The following is a 22,826-nucleotide window of genomic DNA, read 5'->3' on the forward strand; positions in this document are numbered from 1 at the left end:
TTTGGGCATCTAAATTGATGATAATTAAAATGTATTTAAACACGCCGGGGCCCCTTGGAGGGAAGCGGGTTGAGCTTTCCTCCCCGCCCTGACCAGGGCTCCAGCAGCCGAAGACCTCCAGGACCAGCCACCACCATGCTGATACCACTCTCTGCACACATGAAGGTACCGGCAGAGGGACAAAGCCAGGTGGGTTCCGGGGCCAAGATCTCCAAGCCTACTTGGATTGGGGCCGAGCATCCTCCACCCAGATCCTCCAAATTCCAGTAGGCCGGGGTCACACCCGCCAACTGGCCCCCTGGCGCCATGTAATCCCATCAACGACCAAGACTCAGAGACTATAAAAACCAGCTCCCGGAACCGCACGGCTGCATTCGCAGCCGTGCAACATCTTATTATGACATCTTATTATCTCATTCCTACTTTGGACAAACTGGCAGGCTACCGAATGTAGCCTGCCCACACAGCAGAGTCTGGCAAACTCCCCGTGGCATACCCAATATGCCAAATACCAGTAACAATGATGGGTCTCATTTTCCTAAAGAGCCTTGAATATAATCTCAGGGCTAGGATGAAGGAGACGTTACTGGGGCCTGCTCGAGGCAATCGACGAATAACAGGATGGTCGTTGTTGTGATTCGTCATGATTTAAACACAAAGAGTATGTCTAAACCCATTACAAGTTCAAAATAATACCAAAAGAGCAATACACAGACACTTTCCAGGTTCTAGGGAAGTCATGCATTATTTTGAAAGCTGGTCAGTGGAAAGAATCACACTCCTTTTTCTTATCTTTCCTATGGAAACCATATGCCAATATAACCAAATATTTAATGAAGAATGTTTCTTTCTATGGAAATAGTAGAACGAATAATTGAGGAAAATCTCAGTTTGAAACTCCTAATGAAATGGCGTTTCTAGCAACGATGAATAATATAAAAAAAAAAAAAAACAGGGACAGGGTCCAGCAAAATCTCTCAATGGCTTAGAACGCCTGCCTGGCAAAAGTCAAGTTGAGAGTTCCAATCCTGAATATAGCCACAGGCCCTGTACACGATCCTATCCTCTTGGTTTATCTGAGCTTTGCTATCCTTAACAATCCCAGACCCACATGTGATTTATTTCTGACTGCACTGCCACCTGGAGTGTGCAAAAAAATGGGGTATGACCCCTGATGAACACAGCTAAAAAGATTTATAAGACTGGCAGCCAGAATTCAAGGCCCCATGGAAGCAGGGGTGAGCATCTCAACTAAAGGAGTACAACCCTGCTGACCAGTCTCATATGTGAGTCCCACCACCTGACACAAAACCCCTGTGAAAGAGAAATTTTAAGCAATTAAATCATAGATGTCTCTCAGTGAAAGTTTACCCCGAGACATTTAGAAGAGTCCTTCAAAAATCAAAATCAAGCAGAATCTTTTCAAGTTTCTATATGTTGCCAAGAGGACAGAGGAACAAACTGAGTGAAACAGTGGAGAGTCAGTCAGGTCTAAGAGAAACCCTGAATGCATTACTTTAAAACAGTAATGATAGCCGGAGGAATAGTAGAGTGGGGGAGACATTTGTCTTGCATGCAGTTGATTCCAATTCCATCCCCGGCACCACATCTGACTCCCCAAATACCACCAGAAGGTGTTCCCTGAATGCAGAACCAGGAATAAGTCCTGAGCACAGTGAGGTATGGCCCAGAAAGAAATCAATAAAGCCATGACAAAAGCAAAAGTGTAAGAAGATGGAGCTTTATTAAAATAGACTTAAATTATTAACTAATATGAAAATTGTTTCGATCTTATTCCAAATAAGTTGTAAAGGAAAGCACAATGAAACAAACTAACCTCAGAATATTTATTTAAAATAACTAGAAATGAGACAATTTTGAAATTTTTTGGATGATATTACGGAATATTAAGGAATGGAGTTTGTGGGTCCTGATGATGATAATAATGTAATTATGTTACAAAGAAATCCTCTATAGAAATAGATATTGAACCACAATGAGATACCATCTCACACCTCAGAGACTGGCCCACATTCAAAAGAACAAAAGCAACCAATGCTGGCGTGGATGTGGTGAGAAAGGGACACTCCTTCGCTGTTGGTGGGAATGCGACTGGTTCAGCACTTTTGGAAAATAGTATGGACGATTCTCAAAAAATTAGAAATTGAGATCCCATTTGACCCAGCAATACCACTCCTGGGAATATATCCCAGAGAGGCAAAAATGTATAGCCGAAGTGACATCTGCACTTGTTTGTTCATTGCAGCACTCTTTACAATAGCCAGAAACTTGAAGAAACCTGAATGCCCAAGAACAGATGACTGGTTAAAGAAACTTTGGTACATCTACACAATGGAGTACTATGTAGCTGTTAGAAAAGATGAAGTCATGAAATTTACATACAAGTGGTACAACATGGAAAGTATCATGCTAAGCAAAATGAGTCAGAAAGAGAGGGATAGACATAGAAAGATTGCATTCATCTGGGGGATATAAAGTAACAAAATATGAGATTAATACCCAAGAATAGCTGAGATCAGCACCAGGAGGATTACTTCATAGCTTAGAGGCCAGCTGGGTATTCTAGGGGAAAGGGCAGTTCAGATAGAGAAGGGAGCACCAAATAAAGGGTGTTTGGAATGTCCTCCCAGGAGGGGAGATGCATGTTGAAAGTAGACTATGTACTGAAGATGTTTGCCACTCAATGCCTCTTTTGCAGACCACAACACCCAAAATGAGAGAGAGAACACAAGGGATTACCCTGCCACAGAGGCAGGGTGAGATGGGGGGGATGGGGGTGGGAGGGATATTATCCATGGTGGTGGAAAATGGGCACTGGTGGAGGGATGGGTATTTGATCATTGTATAATCGAAACCCAAGCACAAAAAAAAAATGTAAATCTACAACTGTACCTCATGGTGTTTCACTAATTAAAAAAAAGAAAAAAGAAAAAAATTTTACACACTGAATCAAAACCAGTGAATGGGGATCAATAAAAACTTTGATGCTATATTGGAAAAAAAAAAGAAATAGATATTGAAACATCACAAATGATGTTGGGATTTGCTGAATGGTTAGGGGAACAGTTGGTGATATAAAGAAAAAAGACAGGAGACAGGAGCTGGAGCAATAGTACAGAGGGCAGGGTACTTACCTTGAAGGAGGCCAACCTGGGTTCAATCTCTGGCATCCAGTATTGGCCCCCAAGTACCACCAGGACTAATTCCTGAGTGCAGAGCCAGGAGTGATTCCATTGCTGGATGTGGCACAAAAATCAAAAAAAGGAAAAAGCGGGGAAAAAATAGTGACAAGTTTTGATCTGGGTTCTAAAGAACTTGAAACTCAATGTGTTATTCTCTGTACTTTTGCACACAAATGATGTCAATTTAAAACCATGTTTTTAAGATGCCTCCTATATCTAAAAATAAGATTTTGTTTGTGAAAATGTTTCTTATAGTACATTCTTTGAAGCATAGTTCAAAGGATTTTAATAGTTGTCTTTCATTAAATGGTTTCTGAAATTGAACATTAAAAACACATTATTAAACAGTACTCCACCAAAATTTAAAAGATGTTGATGTGATTCTTTAAGAGCATATAATATAAAAAATTCTCCAACTTGTTCCACAGATTTCTTTTTATGAAACTCATATTCCATAGAACATTCCAGTAAACATGATGAGAGGGTTCTGAACCCAGCTGAATTTTCACAACAGAATACTTTCCCCTAACATGAATACTTTCCATTATAGGCTCTTTTCCCCTGACACGCTCACCTTGATTATCTTCCTGACTTCTTCCTCCATTCAAAAAAGAGAATTTTTTTTACCTTTTTTTTTCATTTTTTATAATTTTATTTATTGAATCACCATGAGAGCAGTTACAAAGCTTTTGGGTCTAAGTCTCAGTCATACAATGAAACACCTGTATCTTCACCAGTGCCCATTCTCCACCACCAAAAACCCTAGTATACCCCCATCCCACACCCTCCCCCCACCTGTGGCGCAGATGATTTCCACATTACTCTCTCTCTCTCTACTTTGATCACATTCAATATTTCAACACCAGACCCACCATTATTATTTGAGATTTTACCCTAACACTCAGATATGCTGAAAAAGCAACAATAGACAATTTGTGTTCTATTGCTGGTTATGAATAACATATGATGTTGCATGGCTGCAGTAGGGCCATGTGATTTTGAAATTCCGAAATTTTAACACTTAAATCTGGAGGGATTTCTGCCAAAAGCCACTGGGTTGTGAGATTTGCTCCTGAGTCTCTGGGATCATGGCTGTTGAGCTGCTTGATCAGGAGCCAGAGAGGCCGTTCGTGGGCGATGACTTGTGGTCTCGTTGGGGTGGGGAGGACAGGCCCGGCTCCACCCCATCCTGTGAAGCCCAACAAGTTTTGTCACTGCAGGCCCAGGCCTGACTGTCCAATGGCCTCTGGAGGATGGCGGCCACCAAGCCCCCAGGGGGAAACAGGTGGAGGGACAGCACCCTTTCCCCCCTGGGGTGGCTTGGCGACAGTAACCTACTGCAGGGTCTGGACACATTTCTGCCAAAAGCCGCTGGGTTTCGAGATTTGTTTCCGAGTCTCTGGGATCAAGGCCATTAAGCAGTTTGATCAGGAGCCAGAGAGGCCATTCGTGGGCGATGACTTGGGGTCTCGTTGGGGAGGGGAGGACAGACCCGGCTCCCCGCCCCCATCCTGTGAGGCCCAACAAGTTTCGTCACTGCAGGCCCAGGCCTGACTGTCCAATGGCCTCTGAAGGATGACGGCCACCGAGCCGCCAAGAGGGAGCAGGAGGAGTGACAAAACCCTTTCCTCCCTGGGGTGGCCTGGCAACAGTAATGTACTGTGGGGTCCGGACGCATTTCTGCCAAAAGCGACTGGGTTTTGAGATTTGTTTCTGAGTCTCTGGGATCATGGCCGTTAAGCAGCTGGATCAAAGCAGAGAGGCCATTTGTGTGCGATGATTTGGGGTCTCGTTGGGGTGGGAAAGACAAGCCCGGCTCCACCCCCATCCCATGAGGCCCTGTGTGTCTCGTCACTGGGAGCCCAAACCTGACCATCCAGTGGCCTCTGAAGGATGGCAGCCACTGGGCCGCCAGGGGGAACAGGCCAAGACACAAAACCTATTCCCACCGGGGTTGGCCCAGCACCAGTAACCTACTGCAGGGACCGGACACATTTCTACCTAAAGCTGCTGGTTTCCAAGATTCGTTTCTGAGTCTCTGGGATGATGGCCATTAAGCAGTTCAATCAGGAACCAGAGAGGCCTTGCCTCCAATTATATAGCTGAGCCGGAGGTGGTTTGTGGGTGTGTTTCCCACATACCTAACTTTTGGCTGTTTACTTTCTTGGTAAACTTTGCCCCAAGTTTTTGGGGTCTGGCCAAAGGCACAGCAGCAATTTTGGGGTATCTGGAAGTCTGAAGGTGCCATCAGGCTGCTGATGCACTCGCCTCACAGGTACAGATTGACCTGCTGGCGGCACCATACCCCCTCAAAAAAGAGAATTTGAACAGGTCACAGTAGTTCTTTTCAGTGGTTTCAGCAACTGCAGTTTTGTGCATGGAAATTTTCTTTTTCTTGAGAGAAAAGCAGACTTGAAGACAGTTACCGGAGGATTAGAACCCTAGAGCCTTTTCTTTTTTTTTTTTTTATAATTTATTTATTTATTGAATCACTGTGGGAAAAGTTACAGAGCTTTCGGGTTTAGGTCTCAGTCATGTAAATATCAAACACATTTCCCTTTACCAATACTTATTTTTAACCCCGAACCCCAATAGACCCCCACCTCCCACCCCTCCCAATTCTTGTGAGGCAGATGAGTTCTAGTTAATACTCTATCTACTTTGACTAGATAGATTGTTTCGATAGAAGATGCACACTTATTGTTTAGAGTTTACGATCCACCCCCCACAATCAGACATGCTGAAACAGCGTTGTGAAATGATTTGCTTTCTACAACTTGGCTTAAGAATAAAATGATGTCGCGTGGTCGCGATAGCGGCCGCACGGTTTTGAATTTCTGCTATTTTACTTATTGACCCTGGAAGAATTTCTATTAAAAGTTAGCTAGTTAAGAGATTGGTTTCTGTGCCCTGGAGTCGTGGCCGTGCCGGAGAGCCGCTCGTGGGGGGCAGCTGGCGACCTCGGTAGGGCGTGGGGGATGGCCCACAAAGCCCCCCTTCCCATGAGGTCCCTGCCGCTCCCGCCAACCCCGGCTCAAACCTGCTGTCCACAAGGCTCCCGTGCGGCCGCCATCTTTCTTTCCAGAGAGGAGCGGGCGGGCCGGTCAACACCCTTTCCCCTCCGGGCAGGCTTGGTGGCGCGGTTTAACACATAGTCCATTTGCTTTTCTGCTCCAAGCGGCTGGTTCTCTGTGCTAAGTCCTTGTGCCTCCGGGGCCGTGGCCGTGCCGGAGAGCCGCTCGTGGGGGGCAGCTGGCGACCTCGGTGGGGCGTGGGGGACGTAGAGCCTTTTCTTTAAGTCTCATATTTGATCTGTATTCTGAGGATGTGGGCAGTGCAGGGAATCCAACCCAAGGCCTTTCTCCAACACCTCCCTTCCTGGCCCATTCATTCCCCTAGCAAAGTCTCTAGCAAAGCCTCTCAAGTATCCCCGTGGACAACTGTTTGGAAATTCTGAAGGAGCTGATGGCTGAAGTCCCGTGGGGAGGTCCCCTTTGATACAGTGGGAAAGTCAAAGCAATTTAAAAATTGAGAAGCTGGATCTTAACAATATTTCCAAAGAATTTACCTTTCCTACCTCCCTTTTCTTTAAGTTGAGGGCTGGAGTCATAGCACAGCGGGTCGGGCGTTTGCCTTGCACGCGGTCAACCCAGGTTCCATTCCCAGCATCCCATATGGTCCCACCGAGCACTGCCAGGAGTGATTCCTGAGTAGCAGAGCCAGGAGTAACCACTGAGCATCGCTGGGTGTGACCCAAAAAGAAAAAGAAATCTATTGAGACTGAAACCCAATCATGAACAACCTTGTCACTAGATATCTCACTATGATTCAATGAAAAAAAAAATCTAGCAAGGGGACAGAGGTTTAATGTCCTTGCCTTGCATGTGGCCAGACCCAGTCTAATCCCTGGGACATCTCATTTGTCCCTCCAGCCCCACCAGGAATGATACCTGAGCATAGAGCCAGAAGTAAGCCCTGAGTACTGCTGGGTGTCGGGGTGTGGTTCAAAAACAAAAACAAAATGTACGGACTTTGTATTGGTGCACAATAAATAGCACTGTAGCACTGTCCTCCGGTCATTCATCGATTTGTTCAAGTGGGCACCAGTAACGTCTCCCTTGTGAGACTTGTTGTTGCTGTTTTTGGCATATCGAATATTCCACAGGGAGCTTGCCAGGCTCTGCCCTGCGGGCGGGATTCTCTCGGTAGCTTGCCAGGCTCTCTGAGAGGGACAGAGGAATCAACCCAGGTTGGCCACGTGCAAGGCAAACACCCTACCTGCTGTGCTACCGCTCCATCCCATCCATCCCTAAAATATAAATTTTAGTACTACAAGTCAAGCAGTTTCCCACACATTCTAATGCCATCCCCACTGTCCGTGAATGAACAAAGCACCTTGCAACCCTTTCCTCTCCCCCCTCCCTGCCCTGCTCAGGCAACCATTTTATTTTTCTCAAACTGAGTTATTTTTGTTGCGATTTACCAGTTCATTTGCTTTGGTTATTTATGTTCCACCAGCCAGAACTTTCACTTTCCAACTTGCCGTGCTTTGCATAATCACCCCCGGTTCCTCAGGCAGCAAGAAGTGGGTTCTGCAAGCTGAGCTCTTGCACATGATCTGATGCCTGAAATTCTGAAACCCTCCAGACTTAGGTCAACTGTAGCATGGGAGCAGGAAACCGTGCTTCTAGCTCTGGCAACAATGCTGGTGCTGTCTTTTGCACGGCGAGCTCATTCCGGACCAATGAAGTATCTTCAGGTCTGGCAAGGCATGGAAAAGCACAAACCTGGCATCGGAGTGACACATGGTTTCCGGTCCACACCTTCTCTGAAAGGTAGAAAGGCAACCTTGAGAGCTCCTTGCGTCTGAGCTAACTTTCCCGCCAGGGTACAGGTCTGGCTGAGAAGCTTGCGCCTGGCTGACCTTCTCCATCCCCTCTGAGGGTCCTCGCTGGGCTGCCTTCAGTTGGATGAGAGCAGATTAAGGAAGCCTATGTGGTTAATCCAGAGTTCAGAGCTTTCATTGTATTTCCCTTAGCTTCATTGTGTCTTTAAATGATTTTAATATTTACTGGCAGTTCTGGAGTTTCTGAGCTCTACCCTTGTGCCTTTGAGAGTTTTGTCCCCCTGATAGATGTCGTGGGCATTATTGCCTGACACTCGTTCCTCATCCATGGCACTGTGGTTAGGACATGACCTATTCCAAACATGGAAATTAATTCCAACAAGCTCAGCATTACATTCAGGTTTGGGGGTGGATCCAGAATTCTAGAGTTTATTTTATGTTTAATGCCAGATGGGGATTAAGGTTTTTCTTCTGTTTGAATTATCCATTTATTTCCAGCACCATTTTTGGATAGACACTTCTATCAGTCACTGATCTGAAAGGCCAATTCTGACAAGTATCATATTCCCCAAAATACATCGTCCATGTTTCCCAGAGCTGACGTCTATTTCTAGATGTCAACTCTGATTTATATTATATTATATATATATATTTATAAGCCTAGAACAAAAGTACACTTTGATAAAAAAAAACTTTCATCTATATCTTAGTCCTTAATTTTTCTATATTCTAAAATGAGTATCTGTATCATCTTGTCAGAACTGTATTATTGGGATTTCAATCAACAGACACAAAGGGGGCTGGAGTGATAGCGCAGAGGGTAGGAAGTTTGCCTTGCATGCAGCTGACCTGGGTTCGATCCCCGGCATTCCATATGGTCCCCAGAGAACCGCCAGAAGTAATTCCTGAGTTCAGAGCCAGAAGTAACCCCTGAGCATCACTGGGTGTGACCCAAAAAGAAAAAAAAAACAGAAACAAGGGATTTGTCTAGGGTAGAGGTGGGGCAATTTTGCAGAGTATTTTAGGGTTAGTGGGGGCTGAGGTTCTATGCTTGAGATCACTCCTGGAGGTACTCAGGGGACCATGTGGTGCCAAAGATCAAATCTAGGTCTTCAGCATTCAAAACTTAGCCAAGCCCCTTTTATCATCTCTCCACCCCTGAGACTAGAAGTTTTCAATGATTATCTTTAAGATGTTGAGTGTTTCTTGTCCATAAACACGGTGTAACTATTTCTGCATTATTGACTCTTGTTTTATGTCCTTTGATGAAGAAACAAAATCCATAATCAACCACACTCTACCAGTCATCGTAAATGATACAGCAATCAAGTTACAACAATTTTTTAATGAAGCTTTCTTCCCTGCAGGAATCATCAACAAAAAAATTCTCTGTGTTGTGTGAAACAAATGCTCTCACTACCTCTTTACTTATTTTGTTTCCAACGTAATTTTTCAGATCTCCTCAAATGCAAATGCTCTGAGCTCTGAGGTGCCTAGTCCTGGCTCTAACCACATTGCTCCTTATCTGCAATTTTTTGGTAAAAAAAAAAAAAGCAAAAGATTTTAAAACATTCGGATTAACAGATGTTTTTCTCCCGAAAGTCCTTTTAATGTTTTATCGTTTTCCTCCAAAATAATAATTCTCATCTTCCGTTGAGTTATTCTTTAGTTTCTGTTGGCATTATAAAAGAGTTTCCTATTATATATTTTACAGTAGCCTTTCCAGTAGCACTAGGGGTGAAGTGTTACTGGAGGGCTCCTATGGAGCGTCAGGGTCACTTCCGGTGATATTCAGCCCTGGGGGCTCAGGTCCACAAAGTGGTGCTCACGCTGAGATCTGGTGTTAGTGCTGGGGCCCACCAGGACTCCACCCAGTGGTACCAAGAGGACATGCAGTGCTGGGGAGTGTCCACCAGACCTTGGACACGCAAGGCACACACTGCGGCTCTTCAAGCTGTCTCCCCGCCTCTCTGTTATACTTTATAATTAGCTGTTGCTGGAACTGAGTAACAATTTCCAATTTGTATGTTGATTTTATATTCGCAACAAAGTTGCATCTGTATACAAGTTTTCTTGCAATAAAAGAGAGGCCTGCCCACATCAGTGGTAGGAATATAAAGTGACAGTTGTTTTGGAAAACAGTGTGACAGATCCTTAATATTAAACAGAGTCACAATGCGACTCAGCCAGTCTGCTCCTCTGAAGAGCTCCAAGAAAATATGAAAACAAATGTCCACACATGAATTTGTACAAGTTTATTGGGATGTTACTCAAAATATCCAGGGCAAAACAAAATGACTCGAATACCCATCAACTGATGAGTGGATAAAGAAATTATGGTGTAGCCAATTCAGTGGACTATTATTCAAAGAAAAGGAGGAATAAAAGGGACCAGAAAGACAATACAAAGTTAAGGTGTATACTTTGCATGTGGCTAAACTGATCCCCAGCACCATATGGTCCCTAAATATTTCAGGGTACAGCCCTAGAGATTACCACCAGAGTGGCCTGGATAATTCCCAGTACCACAGGACCCAAGAACTGTGCGTTGAACTGCTGGCCAGGTTGGCTGGGAATTGCCAGGTGGAGTCCCAATGTTAGGACCTGCTTCGCAGGCTCCGTGGCCTCTGAGTGACTTAGGCCTCTTCCAGGAACAAGAAACTAGCTCATTTCTGGTAAACAAGGGTGGAGGCTTACAAAGTGTTAAAGCAGAAAAAACAGATGGTTTTTGTCAAAGATTAGGTCCCAAGAATGAGATTAGGTCTCCCAAATGTAACTGTCAGGAAGTAGGCTAGATGTTGCTGGCCAAAACAACAAAAACCATATGTACTCTATAGGTAATAGAAATCTGCTGAGTTGCTAAAATGAAAGTATAAGAATTTGCTGAATCTAGTGCTCGGGGTCCTTGTTGAAACCCATTGCACCGGGTGGATACTGGACCCCAGCTAGCTGGAACAATAAACCTTGCTGCTATGTGATTTGTGATTATCTGATTTGCATTATCGGCTCTGTTCTCTGTCCTTGAGGGATGGTCGACTCTGGACCCTAACACCAAGGCCTTCTGAACACTTTTTGGAAGTTCTCCCCACAAATAAGAATAAAGCACTATAATATGGATGAAACTTGAAAATACTTTGCTAAGTGAGTGAAGTCAGTTACAATCAATGCTATGACCCTCATATGATACCATCAATAAGAACTGTCTACAAGAGGCAAATCCATAGAAACAGAATGGGCAGGAGATAGGGCCAGAAATTAGAAATACTGACTGCTCAAGGGTACGGTTTCCTTTGGGAGGTGAGTAAATGCTTGACATTGATAGTGGTGGTAGATGCACTTCTCTATGAATACCCTAAAGTGATTGACTTGGATATTTAAGAAAGGGAATTGTACGATATATACCTGATCTCTCAATAAAGCCATTTGTAAAAGTTTCACCTGAAACTTCCGTCAATAACTTCCATTTTCAGGAATGATCAGAAGACAGAGGAATGAGCGCAATGACCTCAGGGAGTGAACAAGCAAATGGGGAAGTAAGACAAAACATATTTTTAAATGTCGACCCATTGGAGGAAAGCACTAACCAGGGGTGATTTAAAGTTTGTTGAAGAAAACAAATAATACTCAAAGTTCTCTTGAATATTACTAGGAAGAAAAATGAATTGTATAGATGTACCAAAAAATGGTAGAATTTCTAAGTAGACTAGGACTTTGAAATGTTAGTATTAAAATTGAATATTGATTTTTAAAGAACAAATAATGCTGAATCACCTTCTTCATATAAAAGCCATTCTGGGAAGCACTGGAAATTCCTATCATTGGCTCCTAACTCTCCGATGGTTTTTATCCTTGTCTCCAGTCTCAGCATCTGAAAGGGGGAGAAAACACACCCCTTTAAGGCCTGACCTGGGGGGTAGGAAACAGCTTCTGGCTTTAGGCTGACTGTATTATTGCTTTTCTAGCCTCTACAGTTAAATCTTAACATGTTTATTTTTCAGCCTATCTTGTTTTTTTAATTAATAGATTAATGTCTGCCACTTAAAATAGATCCTCAGCTCTTAATATGCAATAATTACATTATCTTTCAAAATTCACAATCATCTCAAATTTTTCAGTGGCAATTTTTGTGTAATGCTTTTACACTTTCAGATTGTTATTTCACGCCTCCCGCCCATCTTCCTGTTTTATTTGGTTTTTTTGAACTGTATTTCTACTTCACTGATTCATTTTCTTTGTTCCTCTGACCATTTCAAAAATAAAGTTTTTTTGAGATTATTTTTAGAATGTCCTTTACTAGTTCACTTCTAATCAGTTTCTTAACTGATTATCCCATTGTTCACATTCTCTCATTGTTCATCTGTTCAATTGTTTTGTTTGGCGGTGCTTTTTCTTTCTTTGGGACTTTCTTCCTTGCTATGTTTCAGGATTCTGCTTTGTAAGCCAATCTAGTGTAATTCCTCCCCTACCCCCCCCATCCCACACGCACCCGATTAATCTTTTTTGTGTGTGCTCATCTTCCCACTGCAGATTTTGCCATTGCCTCTTAGATCCTCCTTCGCTGCAAAATCTGCCTGGATCACACTGGCCTTTGACAAAATGGTGAAAGTACAGATGTAGGTGAAAGCCTCCATTTCTCATGAAGAGGTTGCATCTCTGTCCATCCACTTCCCCCCGATAGAAAATAGTTCATTCAATTTCCCCAGGAAGAGCTTTTCAGTATAACTTTTCTTGAGTGAAAGAGGCCCAGCCCAATTTCAAGCAGCAGGTCTACTCCTAGCTTCACAGGTTTTTTTGTTTGTTTGTTTTGGGGTTTGTTGATTGTTTGTTTGTTGGCTTTTTGGGTCAACCCGGCATTGTACAGGGGTTACCCCTGGCCCCGCACTCAGGAATTACTCCTGGAGGACCATATGCTCGGGGGACCGTATGGGATGCTGGGAATCAAACCCGGGTCGGCTGCATGCAAGGCAAAGGCCCTACCTGCTGTGCTATCTCTCCAGCCCACTTCACAGGTTTTAAAAGATAAAATTATCTGCTTTTTATTTATTTTTAATTTCCTCTTCCCTTCATTGTTGTGATTGGTTAGTGATACCATTTCTTGGTCTGGTTCCACAAATGCCCCATGTTCTCTTCCTCCCTCTCATTTGTTCTTGGTTATCGTCTAGAAGTAAAGGAATTTGAGAGCCTAAGACAAGGGGAAGTAAAGAAAGGGAAGAAGTCTGGATTCCCAGGGCATAACTTCAAAGAGGCATTTTAACCATTGGCCCACTCATTGCAACTTAGTCAGATGAGAAAAAAACCAACCCTGTTACATGTTACAACAAGTAGTAGTGCCCTTATCAATGCACAGTACCTTTCTAATTTTGTCTTTATAGTCATGTATTTTTAATTTTGATTTCCTGTTTTATTTACAGTTTATTTCCTCTTGCTACTATCCTGCCCAAATTCGAGGAGGCGTCTATAAGGACATGTTTGCAGCTTTTTTTTTAATCTTTGCTTTTTCGGTCACACTCACAGATGCTCAAGGGCTATTCCTGGCTCTGCACTCAGGAATTACTCCTGGCAGTACTTGGAGAACCATATGGGGTGCCAGGGATCAAACTTGGATGGGCCACATGCAAGACAAACACCCTCCCCACTGTGCTATGGCTCTGGCCCCTATTTGAAGCTTTTTGAGTCATCATTACCACGCATTTCCACATCCAGAGAAGGATTCCATGGAAATGTAAAATGGGGATATCACTGAAAACTGAAATATTTCTATGACTATTATCTCTCCCACTAGAGCAACACACTCCAGGGTGTAACCGTAAATTCCTCTTGATTATTAGCTCTTATCTTGGGAAACATGGAAGAACAGAGTCCTTAACGTAAATCCATCAGTTCACAATGAATGACTTAAGGTTTTCGATTTGCCAAACCCTTCAACACTGAGGCTGCCCCGGTATGCCACACCCTCACGCTGTACTTGAGTGACCACTCCCGCTGCGCAGCAGGGAACAGCTGCCTCGGTTTATTAGGAGTGGAGGGGAAGGCCTCCAGGGAGTTTCACAAGCATATTCGTGATCCCGCTGGGACAGAGAGAAGCATCCCCAGAGCATCCTAAATAAGCCCTCTGCAGAGTTCATTTCCAGAAGCCCGCAGGAGAAAGTGCCCTCCTGTCTGATTCGGTCACAGAGAAGCTCCCGCTGGGGTCTTTTGAGTTCAGACTCTCTCCTCCCAGCTGGACTCTGGCGTGTTTATTCAGATAATTGTTGGCACTGTTGTGGTGGCTGCTTAGAGGAGCAGCTTCCTCTGGGTCCTCCTTTCTGTGGGCACCAGCCAGGTTCAAACTAGAGGAACCCCCAAGTGCTTTATGACCACCGAAGGGTTCCCAGAATATTTCCTTGTGTTTATTTTCACTCTGGGTACCTCTGTTCTCCTGAGGTTCACTCTGATCCTCTATCCTTCCAGTTGGGCAATCCCTAAATCCTTTTTGTCAATTACAAAGAATTATTAAGGGGCTGGAGTGATAGTACAGCAGATAGGACATTTGCCTTGCACATGGCTGACCCGGGTTCGATTCCCAGCACCCCATATGGTCCCCCAAGTATATGCCCCCCGCCAAGGAGTAATTCCTGAGTCAAAGCCAGGAGTAACCTCTGTATATCTCCAGGTGTTGGAGCGATAGAACAGCGGTAGGGCATTTGCCTTGCTCACAGCCAACCCGGCCAAGCCGGGTTCGATTCCTCCGCCCTTCTCGGAGAACCCGGCAAGCTACCGAGAATATCTCGCCTGCCGGCAGAGCCTGGCAAGCTACCCGTAATGTATTCGATATGCCAAACACAGTAACAACAGGTGGAGACGTTACTGGGCCCGCTGGAGCAAATCGATGAACAACGGGGGGACAGTGACAGTGTGACCAAAAAAAAAAGAAAAGAAAAGAAAACAACAACAACAACAAAGAAATATCGAAATATAAAAATCCTCCTTTAGATTCCTCTCGCAGTTTTCCTGAGATGTAGCTCTCAAGGCAAGCTGCATGAGGGGGAGGGGGGCGGAGAATCGAGGGGAGGGTCCCAGCGGTGAGTGCATAGCTTTATGGTTCCCCAGACCAGCTCTGGGGAACCCTTCTTGGGAAGAAGGTTCAAAAATGTTATTAAAATTTTGGCCAACTGGAACTAAAAAAGTTAAACGATGCTAATTGTTGTAAAACAAGTCATTTCCTGCAACATCCTAACAGTGTATGTAAGGGCGGGGGTGGGGGGTGGGGGGGGTGGGTGGAGGAGAAGGTCCAGAGATTACTGATTCTAATCTAGATCATGCCTGGTTTGGGGTGGGTGCTCTGCCAACCTTAAAAAATATTCAAGGGGCTGGAGCGATAGCACAGCGGGTAAGGTGTTTGCCCTGCCCGCGGCCTACACGGGTTCAATTCCCAGCATCCCATATGATCCTCTGAGCACCGCCAGGAGTAAGTCCTGAGCGAAAAAAATCAAGATATTTGGACCAGAAGCATAGATATTTCTTAAGTTTCATAATGGGGTGCCGAGGGGGCATGTATGTGCAGGAGAAAATAAAGTTTGAGCTGAGGTTAAACACTTAAACCTAAAATGTAATTCCTGCTCTATTTCAATCGCAATAAAAATGCTTTCACTTTGAATTAAGTGGTAAAATCAGGAAAGGATATGCAGGGGACTAGGGAAAAATTATCTTTGCGAAGCTTAACTTGAATTATTTTAAAAATCCTAATTACAGACTTTTTTTTTCTTACCACAGTCATTTTATTATAGACATTGTATCAATTAAAAATATAAATGGCCACTAACAAAGGAGATGAAAGAAGTTAATGAAGAGATTACAATTCAAAGCAATAATGTTCATCTTTCCTGAACCTTCAGTATATTAATATAAAAGAGTTCCTTCCTTTTAAGGGAGATTAAAGAGACTTCTTTTAACTCCAAAGACTTTCTGCTGTTAACTTTATGTTAGGTGACCCCCATTTTCTTCCCCAATGGTTAATTTCTAATTTCAACTTGTACAGTAGAATATCCTATTCATTTGCATTCCCATGACTTCACTGGGATTTGTTTGGGCTTTCGGTCTGATTCTGCCCCCAAGACTCCCCTACTGAGGTCAGAAGCTCTGCATTTTATTTCATTTCATTCTTTTAACTCCTTCCCTCTGGGCCTGTGCTATTTGCCTTCTGTGTAATCCTCACAAAATGGTGGTTTGGAGGATCTAGAGCTGGATGGAGTTTGTGTCCTATCAACAGTTTAGAAGCAGCTGCAGGTCAAGTTTGACCAGAGCCTGGATGTTGTTGTTGTTGTTTTGGGTTTTTTGTTTTTGTTTTTGTTTTTCTACTTTTGGGGGGTCACACCTGGAAATGCTCAGGGGTTACTCCTGGCTCATGCACTCAGGAATTACTCCTGGTGGTGGTCGGGGGACCATATGGGATGCTGGGAATCGAACCTGGGTCGTTTGCATGCTAGGCAAACGCCTTACTGCTGTGCTATCGCTCCAGCCCCAGCCTGGATGTTGTTTCAAGGCCACTGGCTTGTTTGCTGGCCTCCTGCACTCCTCCATGTGCCCTGCTGCCCTTTCCTTATCTTCACTCCTGAGCATTGCCTTCTTGAACTTCCCTTAATATGCTCAGAGGTGCTGATGTCAAAGGGTTCCAAAGACTGCACCTGGGATGCAGAGTAAGAAGTCCCCTCAGGATCAAAAAAAGAGTACAGCAGGTAAGGTGCTTGCCTTGCACACGGCCAAAACTAGTTGGACCCTCAGCATCCTATATGGTCCCCTGAGTACCACCAGGAATGATCCCTTAGCATAGAGCCCAGTGTCATCCCTGAACACTGCCTGTTGAGGCCCAAACACCAAAAGAAAATAAAGAAATCTTCTCAGAGACCCTGAGCCCTTGCCCAGTCAGAGTTCACAGGAATTGCTAGCATGTGCTCAACTTATTTTTTTCTTTCTGCTCTTCTGTATCAGCTGAGCAGCTACTTCATCAAAAGTCAGGAAACCCTTCAAAAGGAGAGAGGCTCAAGGTCAGTGAATCCGTGAAAGGGATAATCAGCCCCGGAATAATCAGGAGCAGGCTGTACAATAAACAGTTCCCTTCCCCCCACCTCCCCCCAGAGGCAACAGCAAAACTAGCCAAAAACTCTCCCTGCCCGAGATCTGAGAGAAGTTTCTTCTGCACACCAACCCTCCACCCCACCCCCACCCCCAACCCTCTCCTGCATTCAGAACTATGAACAATTCCCCTTCAGCTCAGACAAATCTTTCCTCACATTGAGCACATTTTCTGGCCTTGAATGTGAATATGACTCCCTGGCGCAGAGTTTGCATAAGCGTCGCTTCTTGTCTCTCTGCGTTTGCTCCAGTGAACACATTTCACATCTGCTGGCAAGGCCAGCCATGGGCCTGGGAGACAGGGGCATTGGAAGCCACATTTTTTGGCTCATTAAAGCCATTCTACCAATGTTGCTCCCCATGTCATTCAACTTATTTTCAAGACGTTTCCTCAATGGTGCACTTTAGGGGAGGTTGGGCATGGATTTTGCTCGGAACTGGATCTTGTCCATAAGCCTCATCAAAGCCAGTTCATTCTCCAGCTCTGGCAACCTTTGAATAGCTCTTCCACCTTTGCAGGCTCCCACACAAAGCCCGCTCAGCACAGTTTGCCCATGGACCAAGATGTTTATTTCGTCTCATTTCTGAACTCCTGGGGGTCATGACGTTGCCGCCAGAGAGAGAAGGGGCTGTTTCCACCATGTTGCAAAGAACCACAAATCTGTACCGACTCAGAGATCTCTCTGCAAGGCTAGAGGCTCAGAATACTTAAAAGCACCAGAAAAACATGCTTGACTGTGAGGTCCTTATTAATTAGGATAGCTTACAGAATGTGTTGACTCTGAGTCTGAAAAAGGGAAACAGCTTACTTGGTTGGCAGACTGAAAAGGCAGTGATATTCTTTTCTGCTTCAGCCCATAATAGGCAACTGGACAGTGGGAGGGAACCGGGAGGTTTGTCCAGGCCATGGCTATTGTACTGTGTGTGAACCTCAATTTCTTCCTTCTGTGCATTCTTCCATAACACTCTGTGACTGAAAAGGATTTCAGGTCTGAAAAACGATTGTCCTTCTCTTTCTTTGCTCATGCCCTCACACACTGTCTGGGGGCAGAGTAGGAACCTGGCCAACCTCACTCCTAGTGAGTGCTGAAGACTAGACTACTCTTTTGAAATACACTCTGGAAGGCATCAGAGCTCCTGATTTGGTTCTCAGGCTGAATATTAATGGTTAACTGCCTGGGGCTGGGGAGATAGCTCAGTGGTGCTAAGGGAATGTGCCTTGCATGTGCAGAGACCCAAACTGAATCTTCAACTTTGGCAGCAACCAGCACCCATTGGGCCCGAGCATTGAGTCTCAATACTCTCAAAGCCTGGTTGACAGAGCGTCACAAGGTGTAGTTTCAGGTCCCCCATGAACATGATTTGGAATACTCCTTCCCCCCATTTCCCACCACAAGGAAAAGAGAAATCATTAAGTCCATTAAAAGTATGATTAACAGTATTATAATTCCTGGAATCGCAATAAAAATGGTTCTTAAGATAAATTAATAGGATGTACTATGCTAGGTTTTTAATAACTTATAAAAGAAAGAAAGCAAAAGGAATTAGTTCGTGAACTTCCCAATTAAAAGAGCCAGAATGTTTCATTCATTGTCTGATGACCGATGATAAAAATTAAGCTTCTTGGGTCTCTGAGATACAAAAAAACCAGGTCTGGGCCAGGGAAACTAGGCAAGACTTAGACAATGAAATCCAGGCTTTCTGGGACAGGGTTAAACTCTCGCCATTTTCAGGTGATATAAACTTAAATATAGAAAAGTCTAAGGGATCCTCTAAGAAACTGTGAAGATGAATTCAGGAATTCAGCAAAGTCTCGGGATCAAGGATCCTTGATCCTGAGGATCATGGGGGATAATTCAGTGGAGTAGCATACCTGCCATGTGATACGAGACAGAGAATTCACCCTTGGTGCATCACATAGACTGATCAAGGTCCTGCAACTGCTGTTTTTGCCTCTGTCCTCTAGGTTTCCTGTCACCACAAGCCATTTCCAGTTCACCACAGCCAGGTGTGCACAAGCACTTCAGCTGAGGGTGTGACCCCTGGCAAGCACCATGGCCAAAGGTAGGATTCCTGCAATTTGTGTGTGAACCCCAAAAAGCACTACAACCAAGTTATGTGCAAGCACTATAAACAAGAATGTGTTTAGTCCATCATAGAAAGGGGAAAAAATTACCAATAACATTTGAAAACGGTGGGAGTATTGACATTATTTTTAAGAAAAGATAAATGTACAAAAATATTGCTTTTCCAAGTCGTACAATGAGCAAAGCAAAAATAAATTTTGTTTTATTTTGTTTAGAGACCAAACCCAGTGATGCTCAGGGCTTACATGTGGCTCTGTGCTTAGGAATCACTCCTGGTAGGGAACAGAGAATCATACTGGGTTCCAGGAATCAAAACCGGGTTAGCCGCATGCAAGGCAAATGCTCTCTGTACTAATGTTTCAGTCCCACAAAAATAAAAGTAAGAAAAGAATTTCTTCAGGGCCGTAGTAATAGTACAACATTGTACAGCATGCAGGGCACTTACCTTGCACACAGAACACCTGGGATTCCTGGCACACTTAAGGTCCCCCAAGAGTGACTGGAGTGCAGAGCTAGGACTATGCTCTGAGCACTGCTGAGTATGACCCCAAACAAAAACAAAAACAAATTCCTCACAGGAACATTTAAAAGAACAAAATATAATAATAAATTTAAACAGAAAAGAATAAAACTCATACTCTAAAACTGCAAAGCATTGTTTGTTCTTTTTTTAAATGTAGGAATACTGCTATTTATTCAGCCGTTAATTAAACTGATTGAATTGGCATGGACTCCTCGTTACTTTAAATGTTTAAAAAATTTTTAATTGAATATCTATGAGATAGACCATTACAAAGCTGTTCATAATTGGGTTTTAGTCATACAATGATCCAGCACCCATCCCTCCAGTGTACATTTCCACCACCAATGCCCCCTGTTTCCCTACCACCATCCCCCCAAATCTCACCTCTCCACCCCCAGCCTCCCTATATGGGAGGCACTTTCCTTCTTGCTCTCTTTCTCCCTTTCTTTTTGTGCATTATAGTTTGTAATACAGGTGCTAAGAGATCATGGTGTTTGTTCAGGGTATTTGGTATTTTTACCAGGACAGTAAGGCTGGAGTAGCTTTTCAATCGGGTGGTTGCTTTGAGGTGTAGATGTGACTGCTGAGGTTTCCAGAAGTACAGGGAGGTGGGGGGAGGTAACCCATCCTGACACTAATAAATCCTGGAGATTTCAGTCACAAATCTGTATACCCAAATTTTCAGCAGATTATATCTTGGTGAAGTCTGTCCTGAGATGGTGGAGTCAGGCCGGGAGCATAGTGGTGATTTTGGACTGTGGAAGCAAGTGACTGCTGGGGGCTCTGCTTGGGCAGTCCCCTGACCAACCCGTCCCTCTCCAATTTACCCCGGTCTGTTCAGCATGTGTGGGTTCGAGATTAACTGCAGCTTTTGATCTCTTTCGAGATTCATTTATGGGTCTCTGAAATAAAGCCAATAAATGAGCTTTATTTGTATAGCTGAGCCAGAGGTGGTCTGTGGGCATGGCTCCCACATATCTAACTTTTGGCCATTTAATTTCTGCGTAAACTTGTCCCCAAGCTGTCGGGTCCAGCCAAAGGTACATTGGCAATCTTAGGGCATCAGGAGGCCTGAAGTCACCATCAGGCAGCTGATGCACTCACCCCACAGGTACAGGTTGACCTGCTGGTGGAACCATATCCCCATGCAATGCAAAGCATTGTTGAAATTAAATAAGACCTGAATAACAGAAAGGTGTCCTATGTTTATTAAATGGAAGACCTGATATCACTAAGATAACTATACTCCTCTAATTAGTCTAAAGATTCAATGCAACTCTCTAACAAAATCTTAGTGGATTACTTTGCAGATATTGACAAGCTAATCTTAATTTTAGTGCTGAAATTCAAGAAACCTAGAGTGACTAAATAATCTTGAAAAAATGGATATAGTTGCTCTTTGTCATTTACAGTATGCATTTTAGCATAAGGATGCAAATGCATTTTAGAAAACTGTAATATTCAAGACAGTCTGAAACAAGATCATACCCAATAGTGCTTAGGGTGCCTGAGATTGAACCCAGGGCTTCTACATGGAAAGGATATGCTCATCACTTTAGGCACTAAACAATGGTTTCTTGGAGGTGATACCAATAGGATATACATTTTTTTAAATGCAATTAAATTTTTTTCATTACAAGACAAAAAATAATGAAAATTGGATAATGAATATGTAATAATACACAGGGTCAAATATAATTACATGGGATTGTAACAAGAAATTTAAAAGGTATTGAAGTAAATGTTACATATTATCATCATCTGATTCTTCTTCTTTCAATGATTCCTAAGCATATTTTTCTGCTTCTTCCCTTATATATTTAGGGACAATCTCATGTCTTCCTTGAGTTAATTCACCAACCTAGCTGAGCTCCAATTCAAAAGCTTTATCCTCAACTTTCTCATGGACTATATAAATTATTTTTGCAACTTCTTTAACAACATCCCAACAGATCATTTTTTTCATCTGAAGCTTTTCTATTTCAGTAGCTTGCCTGGTTTTGCCTATAGCACAGTCCCAGTAGCCATATGAAGCACTCGATGGGTCAATCATTATAAAGTTGTGTACCATCATTCACACTGTAAGAAATGAACATGAAACTGCAGCCAAAAGGATGAACTTCACTATAGCATGTATATGCATGTACATATATGGCAACTCTGTCTGCAAGGGGTTTTCGTGGAATATTAAAGCCAAAGTTAGATTTAAAGTCGGAAGCTTCTTCTCTTGTAACGTCTGCTAAAGAATGTACATCTGCCAACAAACATGCTACCGGCATTCCAACTTGCCGATCAACATTTAAAAATTGTTTATTAGAACCTTCTTCATAAAGTTTAGAAAGAACTAATTTTTCAACCCCCAAGACAACTCCATCTTTACATCTTATACCAATAGCTGTACTACTATTTTCCACAGCTTTCATAACATATTCAACTTGAAAAACTCTTCCATCAGAAGAGAATGTAGAAGCTGACAAGTCATTTCCAGTGCTGATGGAACTCATCACGCTAAATCCACTAAGACCCAAAGAGCTTCAGGGCCCCGTAACTAAATTTTAACATTTTTGCATTCCTAAGGATATCATCAAGAAGGTTAAAAAGCAAACTTTTACAATGAAAGAAAATCATATTTGGCAAAATGTATAGTTCACACAAGACATGTCTATCATATACAAAGAATAATTAGAACCAACCGAAGAGAATAAATAAACTGAATAAAAATTTCTCCAAGGAAGGTGCAAGTGGTCAATGAGCACATGAAAAACGACAAGTGTTGGAAAGAAACAGAAAATAATTGTAACCCTCATATTATTAGCTGGAACATAAAGTAATGCAACTACTTTGTAAATACTCTGGTAGCTCTGCAAATGATAAACAGAATTACCACATATCCTAGCAACACCACTCTTAGGTGTAGACTATAGAGAAATATAAGATTATCCACACAAAACTTTATATACCAGTATTAACAGCAACACTGTTCATAATAGCCACAGGTGGAAACTACCCAAGTGTCCATCCATGAATATATTAGTCAGGGTTCTTCCAGAGAACAG

General features: G+C 43.3%; 1 pseudogene; it reads right to left on the reverse strand.

Annotated features, from left to right (window-relative positions):
* Positions 1–21,514: 21,514 nt before the first annotated feature.
* On the reverse strand, positions 21,515–22,274 carry LOC130040479 (proteasome subunit alpha type-3-like; annotated as a pseudogene).
* Positions 22,275–22,826: the final 552 nt, after the last annotated feature.

Source organism: Sorex fumeus, unplaced genomic scaffold (assembly GCF_029834395.1).
Source record: "Sorex fumeus unplaced genomic scaffold, SorFum_2.1 ptg000094l, whole genome shotgun sequence".
Taxonomy (NCBI): Eukaryota; Metazoa; Chordata; class Mammalia; order Eulipotyphla; family Soricidae; genus Sorex; species Sorex fumeus.